General features: G+C 36.8%; 1 long non-coding RNA gene across 5 annotated transcripts; it reads left to right on the top strand.

Annotated features, from left to right (window-relative positions):
- Positions 1-602: 602 nt before the first annotated feature.
- LOC122980011 lies at positions 603-7,051 on the top strand. 5 transcript variants are annotated; one of them, XR_006402976.1, is made up of 8 exons: positions 603-1,585; positions 1,670-1,736; positions 1,852-1,928; positions 2,016-2,411; positions 2,491-2,547; positions 2,940-3,891; positions 4,018-4,112; positions 4,438-7,051. It is a non-coding gene; the product is annotated as an uncharacterized LOC122980011 (long non-coding RNA). The 5 variants fall into 5 exon arrangements; XR_006402974.1 differs by having other exon boundaries at positions 603-1,736; positions 1,855-1,928; XR_006402973.1 differs by having other exon boundaries at positions 603-1,736.
- Positions 7,052-8,598: the final 1,547 nt, after the last annotated feature.

The raw sequence follows: 8,598 nt of genomic DNA, 5'->3' as shown, positions 1-8,598 counted from the left end.
GTGTCAGAATGAAGCGCTGGTTATAGCAATGGCTGAGGTAACATCATTTTTATTTCAAAGTCAGCTTTGCTTTGATCCAGGACTGTCATGGTACTCGACTGCTATGAGAAGACACCCAGATATTCCTTATAATATGAATAATTGTTACTCTCCATTAGCAAAATATACTACCTTATCCAATATTTATGTATTTTGTGAAAAAAAGGATACACTATGAAAGAATGCAGTGCTGAGTTTCAAAATGAATTAAATTGTTAAAATTGATGGTAGCTCATTTAGTTTTAAATTGTGATATAACATCTTACTATAGAAATGCAAGCAAGTCTACTGAAACATTGGTAAAATTACATTATATTATTTGCAAAATAATTAATTTATTGGGAAAATGCCTCATTAAAGCGTCACTGAAATATGATTTATTTTTAACAGACCTTAACTGATAAAGAGAACAACTTTCTTAAACTATTTTAATATTTGTGATGATTTTATTTATATTTATTTTCAGTCTTATCAGATCAGAAAAATATATAATTTATTAATAATTTATAAAAAAAATAACTTATTTATAATTTATTTAAAAATCATGAATTTATAATGTTCTGATGTCTAGAGGCTATTATACAACTTACAATTATACAACATAAAGCTGCACAAATCAATATTTTTTAAATAATTAATGGCTCAAATGTAACATGAAACATGTAACATTAAAGGTGTTACTTGCTTCATTAAAAAAGACTACCAGAGCACCAATGCACCCACAGAGAATTAGCACTCAACTCTGCTGTTCCTCCCTGGTCCAATTTTTGCTTCTTTCAGCTCATTGTTTTGGTTTTAAAGCCTGCAACTTTGATGTGTCTCCAGCAGCCAGCTGTGTGAAAAAGTCCTGATAAACTGACTGTACACTACCTGCACAGCACCAAACAACACACAAAGAAGTTATACTATAGCTGGTGAACACAGTGGAGCATTTAGCAACTAAAGAAAATATTTTCACCTATACTTTTAAAAAAAAAATGGGCTGCTCCTTTTGCCTTAACTGTAACCACATTAGTCACATTGTTAGCATGCATCATCTTGATGACGTTGCTAGGCTAATTTGCTGGAGAAACGGAAGGGCTAATGTTGCAGTATCTTTTAACGGTAACACTAATTAGTAACTACTCGGAGATATTTGATAGCTGTTTGATAACTGAAAGCGCAACTTTTCCATAGGAGAAAATGAAAAACAGTGCCAGTGTTTTTTTTCCATAGGTCTTGTTAGACATAGCCTCTTTAGCTAACCTCCTCTCAAGGCCTCATCAATATCACATCAGACTTGTACCAACCAATAAGAATGAAGCAGGGTGGGACCAAGAGCTGGCTAACGTCGGGCAAACGTTAGCCTAGCCAACGTTAGCCTATGGTCCGTGCCATCTGTCTCCATGACTCCCTGCAGTAGCGCTCACCTGCCGCTGCCAAAGCACTTGGCCCCAGCGCTCAAGAGGTCTTCGGTTGACACACCTATTAGTGTTTTCCTACTTCTGTTTCTTTTCGGCACCTGAGGACAAATGATTTTATGTTTCAGGAAAAATACAAACTTATGGTACCGCTGATTTTTACTAGCTAGTAATTTTTCACTTTCAAGATTTTAGCAATTGTAGCAGCTGATGCTTTGTGCTATGTTTAGTTCCACATACAATTCCATGGTAAATGATGATGTATCATTTTCACAACAAGATGCCGATGCACCTGTGGTGAGTATTATTGTTGACTGCAGTGCTATGTTGGCAATATGGCCATGACAATCATGATGACGCTAATTGAATTCTATCAATCAATTATTTTCTCTTTTTTTTCTATTCCGATTAGCAGGCAAAACACTGCTCAGATTTTTTTTCGTCTTACTGGAGACCGTGGGAAACAGCAGTCTCAGCTATTATCTCTGAGTATGAAAGTGGATGCTTAAATTCATTTTGTTATTTTGAACATGTGACAAAATTACAAATTAGCATGATATTTATTGCTTTTTTCAGATAATGGCCTTTGCAAGGGCTGTATGGACAGAAGGAGATAAGCAGTATGAAGATGTCATTTCATACAACTGGATAAATATGAGGACAAAGGTGGTGCCAAAAAGCCAAGTGCTAACAGCACGTAAATGATGGAAAGATCCAGCAGAGGACTGGCTCTCTTTCCATCTTGTAAAAATTAAGATTACATCAGGAATTAATCACTGTCTTTTTTTGAGGGTTTTTGTTTTGTTTTTTCAGTGTACTTGTTTAATGTGTCAGTAATCTTTGTAATAGAAAAGGAAAAAATTTGCGAAGACTACAATTATGCATCTGCACAAACAGATGAAGATTCCATTATCCCAGAAGCAAGTGGCAAAAGAATTGGCAAAAGGAAGAGATATGAGGATTATATAGAAGGTAAATATAAAAATATATTTGCATTTTTAATATTCACATTGTTCATCTCACAAAAAGGTAGCAATATATGTAATTACAGGACCATTTCCCTCAGAAGAAGACAATGACACAGCTGTCAAGAGGAAGAGATGCAAAGGTGAATACATTCATATGGAATTACCATCTTTCTTTTCTAATGTCCACTGTGTCTAGACGTAATTTTCTGATTGTTAAACATTAATTATTTTAACGAATGCTTAGGGAATGTTTATGTTCCTGCTTTACATCTAGATAACAGTACGGGTCTGGAGGCATTTGTTATTAGGTTCCACAAGTTTTGAAAACAAGATTCAGAAAATAGGTGAAAACAGCAACACAGCTGCTGTGTGGATATTGGTTTATATTGTAACATCTTAAACAATCTCCACATTGTCTACACATAGCACACATTGGTTTCAGGATTGATTCAGTGCAGGTTTAAGTTGTTTTGTAACCAATAGTGCATTTAGCTTACTGACTGTTTTTCATGAGTATACTTTAATTTGACAGGGAGATCCGAAAGCAGAGAGCGTTGCAGATTCCTCTCTCCATCTCTTGTCAACCAGCAAAACACATCTACAGCCTATGTCTATAGCGAAAGTCAGGATGCAGTTGGTGGGCACGTTGTGGAAAGAAATGCTGGTCTTATTATGATCCAATAAATAGTCTGCTCTCTAATGGAATAAGGTATGGATAATGTATGTTTTAGCAGCATCATATACTTCGTAAGAGGGCTGGAGAGTTATTTGTCTGTTTCCCCTAAGGTCAACTTATTATCAGCATCAAGGTTATGTTCCATTTCCAGCTCCAGACATGAGTGTTACTGTTTATGTGTTGACAACATTTCGGAATTTCAGAAGTGCATTATAGAGAAACAGGTGGAGATATTGGAGGAGGTCAAGTGTGTTGGGAGAGCAGAGTCAAGGAACTCCAATTATCATGTCAGCAGAATGGGGAGGACGGATGAATTTGATTGACTGGAGGAACAACTCAAAAGTGCTGAGGAAAGAAATCTAATGTTAAAGGAAACTGCACACTTGATAACCCAAATGATTTGCCTATACTCACTCACCCTGACACTAGAGCTGATGAATGTTACTATCTGTCTTTTGGTGCTGTTTATGATGGTATAGCCTGATGTTTTCTATGGTCCTTTGCATGATAATATATCATTCCAATTAACCTAGATTTGGCCCTCTACATGTATGCTTACCTTTGATTATGGCACAAGGGATATATCTTGTGTATTGATTAATGCTCGGGCATTTGTAGTTTTTGATATTAATATATTCCATACCTGTACTGAAAGCCATTTTACAGTGCTGTTAATGGATGCTAAATTATATCCGTTTATGAAGTAAAATTTCAAGTCTTGGTAATTTACTCTTTACTGTCAGATTGAACAGTTGATCAGAAAGAGAGGCAAAAACATAAAGACAGTGCAGCCAACATCATTGGACAGGTATGCCATATTTTGACACTAAGTAGTGATGCAAAGGTTTTTTAATATGGATATTAAAATCACAAGGCTTATTTCCACTGCAGTACTCTATTGACCAGTGAAGAGGACCCTCTATGTGTCTTTCAGGGTCTTTACAAACAGTCTTGTGTCCAAGTTCAACATGAAGGGCCACCGTTCCAAGAGAGCGTTTGAAACCAGTGCCTTGTACTCCATTTTGAATGGTATATACTAATCTGGTATTTTTCTTTAGTATGCTTGTAAGTTATTGAATATATTTCTTGTCAGCTGTTCATTGGTAGTTAAGGAGTGATGATTATATTGTGAAATAGAAATTGATACAGTTTGATCACAAGTAAACCTGATTTGAAAGAATAGTTCACCCAAAAATGAAATAGAACAGCATTGTGTGTTCACGGTTGAATATATTTTACTAATTTATTCATTATTCATTCATTTTATAATTTATATTCCTCTGTAGAAGCTTTATTTCTATCATTTTGAGTGCATTTATTATAACAAGTGGCCTACATGTTTGTGTTTTTGCAGCTGACAAGACAATCTGTTGCTGACCATTTAAAGCATGACCCTGGTCGATCTGGGAGTGGGAGGTAGAAACCCAAAAATGTGGTCCAAAGCCTTTACCTTTGACTAGATGGAGAAATGGAAGAAATGGAGAAAATAAAGGAGTTTGAAAATAAACACACAATTAAGTGTTAAGTAGGCAGAGGTTCTGATGTAAATTGAAGTGGAAAAAGAGGAACGGTTAATACACAATTCATGATTGTAGTCATTCATAACAAAAACACTGAAAACAGTGACACTTGTTTTTAATTGTCAAATGTTTATTTTATGGTTACTGCTTTGTCAACTGTTGTTTGCACGGTTTCTAAAAGGTTTTTAAATTTAGTTGAAGGACCAGTTTAGTTGAAATGAAGTAGTTTACAAGACACTGAAACAACTGTACAAAATAGACGTCTTTTTAACATTCACTTTCAGCTAAAACCAGACCTAGATGGACATCTGAAAATAGTCACCTTTTCAACAACATGAAAAAAACGTCTTTCACTTTCAACATATTTTAGATGACTGGCAAAGCCGGGGGTTTTACAACTATCAGGATAAACCGCGTATGATGAACGCATCGTGGGGGGTGGGGAAAAAGAATCAAGCACTGAAATGTGGGAACACCACAGTGAGGATTTTTCAGGATTTCCCAGCTGCTGTTCTCTGCAAGTGTAAATGATTTGACGGGGTGAAGAAACGCCTGAAGTCAATCAGTGCTGAGTACATGCAAGTCTACCCTGCCTCTCTCAAATTCACTTACTGCAGCTCCACCAAGATGTTTCATCATCAAGCTTTTTCTCTACAATGAATCTATGTAGGTTAAAATAAGGGTGATGCCTCTTGGTGTCCGGCGCAGATAGTTTTGATGTCCCTTTTGAGAGCCCTTTCACTTGAGCTGTCTTCAGATTAGAGAAGGATAGTGTTAACTTTGATGCCAATATTAGGCAAGTTATGCCTTAAGTGCATGCTTTTTTGTTACATGTATGATAGTTGAATGTTGGTTGTTACTCAGCTCTTCTTTCACTTTAATGAGGTGTCAACTTATGGGAAAAGAATGTGGTCTGGAAATATCTTACTTTATAGCTCATGACTATGTCAACATTGAATTTATGCACCTGGAATGTTAATGGCGCCCACACACCTGTTAGCCAGAGAAAGGTTTTGACTTATCAGGGAGGGGCTACATATAGCATTACTGCAGGAGACCAACTTAAATGATAAGGAACAGTGACAAATGATAGATAGTTGTGTAAGACCATGCTACTGTCTTCATTCAATATAACCTCAGGAACCCGGTTACTCAGACGAGACACTGGAGGATTAACCCTTCCATTCTGATGGCTCAAAAGTTCTTATCTTATTTCACAGAGGAATTTAAATCATTTCTATCTATTAATTCAACCTCTACACAAGATCTATCACTGCTTTAGGAAACATCCAAAGCCTTTTCAAGAGGTCTTATCATATATGTCCAGTAAGAGGCATAGGCAAGCTGAACAAAGGGAGATCTTAGAGCCCAGACTTAAGCTGGTTGAAAAAGATATGTTCAAAGTCTGTCTACTGTACATGGAAACTTAAAGAAATATCTGTACTCTGCTCTGTTTTAGACTCTTTTACCAAAGCATGCAGAGGGATTTGCCAAACAAAGACTATACAAACATGGTGAAAGCGGAGAAATAGCATATCTGACAAAGAAAAAGCAAACTCCCAAACTATCTCTTCAATACAGACAGACATGGTAACCAATCTTTTGACACTGCAACCATTAATGACACATTTGAGAGCCTCTATGAAAATACACATATAAATCAGAGCTACATGCTGATGCACCAGAGTTAATGGACACCTTTTTCGTCCTCCCTCTATCTCCCCAGCTCGATCAGAAATCTACTCTTTGATGCTCCTACCTAGGAAATAGGTGCTTGATGCTATTAAGGGGCTACAGTCTGGCAAAACACCTGAGTCAGACACGCGCAGTAGTGAGTTTTATAAAGAGTTCCAGAATATATTAGTTGGCCCTCTGCTGAATATGTTAAGTGATTTCTTTAAAAAAGGCATCCTGCCTATGTCTTTAAGGGAGGCAAACAGCCTGAGGACTATGCCTCCTACAGGCACATCTCTTTGCTAGACGTGGATCTGAAACTTCTCTACTTGCAACACAATTGGAATGCTTACTCCCTCTACTTATTTATGAGCACCAACTGGTTTTATTAAAGTTCGCAATTCATGTAATAACATGGGTAGATTACTAAACATACGTTCATACGCTACATACACTTGGTCTAGGTGAAAAACGTATTAAATGAATAAAGTTTCTCTATAATAATCCACTTTTCTATAATAATCCTCTTTATAATAATCTTTCTGCTGTACTCACCAACGGTTTGTGATCTCCGATTTCCAAATCTCCGAACTTCCACATTCGGAGAGGTACAAGGCAAGGCTGTCCTCTCTCACCTCTACTGTTTGCCCTAGCCATAGAGCTGCTTGCTGAGGCAGTTAGGACAAACACTGACATAACCATAACCATTGACCTAACCATTGCAGATAGATAGCATAATATTGCTCTATGCTGATGACATCCTGGTCTTTGTGACTAGGCTTTTTCAGGTTACAGAATAAATTTCAGCAAGTCAGAAGCAAGGTACCTTAGGTAGTTTGAAACTTAAACTCCATCACCCTCCCCTTTCAAATGATCCTAAGTGGGCTTTGTCTATTTAGGAATATATATAAAACCCATTTTTGACCAAATTTAATTAATTTAATTACTTTTTAGAGAGATGGAATGCCCTCCCTATTTCTTGGTTAGGTTGTGTTGCTCTTTTAAAGATGAACATTCTCCCTAGGTTATTATATCCAATTCAGATGATTCAAGTTATCTTCCCACATGAAGCTATCAAAAACTGCTGGTTTAGCTCCTTCATATGGGCTAAGAAGAAGCCATGCCTCAAAATAGCTACATTATGTCTCTCATCCTCAGAGGGTGGTCTTGATCTCCCTGACATTCGAAAATATCAACTTAGTGCTCACCTGTGCATTATAGCTGACTGGGTGCAAAATAACCCTGTATCTCTTTGGTTTGATATAGAAAGCTCTATGTCCAAATTCCCCTTAACAAAAATATTATATATGAAAAACCTTAAATCTATGAAGCCTGCCTGTGATAACCTGATTACAGTCTGCATCGTTGAGGCATGGCGGACTATTAGAAGATTAGAGGGTAGATCTTGATTCACCTCTGTCTTCACTCCAATATGTGATAACCCTGATTTCTTACCAGAAATAACAGACAATGGTTTCTGGGTTTAGACAACTAAAGGGCTTTCTAATCTGAATGACTTATTGGAGAGATCTACTTTAATGTTTTTTAGTCAATTAACCGGAAAATACAATATTCAAAACAGGAATTTTTCCCGTTACTTACAGATAAGGGATTTGTTAAGAGGGACACTACAATCCTTGACAACCAAAATGTCTCACTCTGAGAGGCAGCTTTTCTTACTACAGTTAGGCAACCCCATAAGCTCTTTCTATATGCTCAAAAGGTATGACAGAACAAGCACTTTTCACCTCAAGGAAACATGAGAAAGGGAACTAAATGTAGAGACTATAGATGATGAATGGAATGGTGCTTGGAAGAGTGCAAAAACCTTGAGTGTCTGTAACAGAGTAAAAGCAATTCAACTAAAGATTTTCTACATAGCTCACGTATCCCCCTCCCAATGACATAAGATTAATATTGACTCCTCCCCCCCCAGTGTCCCAAGTGCTAAATTGAGACAAGAAGTCTCCAACTAAATAGAAAGGGAAACTCTACAAAATGATAACATTCTGTGCAGGAAAATGCATTCTTATTGACTGGATAATAGACAAAGTTCCATTTAAAACATATTGGCATAAGGTCATACTTGAATTTGTATCACTGGACTATTTGACATGCATCACAAAAATGATGTATTTTGCAGAACATGGGAGCCTTTTATGTCATATATTAGTTTAGATATCGCTGCTATTCCTACAAGAGGGTTTATGTAGTATAGACCTATGTGATACCTGCTATTTAGCGCTTTATTTTCATTTTATGTAGCTCCTGAGTCACTTGCCTGTTTGAATGTGAGTCTGTGAGCCAAGATGTTCTGTTTT

This window comes from Thunnus albacares, chromosome 4, assembly GCF_914725855.1.
Source record: "Thunnus albacares chromosome 4, fThuAlb1.1, whole genome shotgun sequence".
Taxonomy (NCBI): domain Eukaryota; kingdom Metazoa; phylum Chordata; class Actinopteri; order Scombriformes; family Scombridae; genus Thunnus; species Thunnus albacares.
Note: the sequence above shows the minus strand (reverse complement) of the source record. Positions and strands in the feature narration are given on the sequence as shown.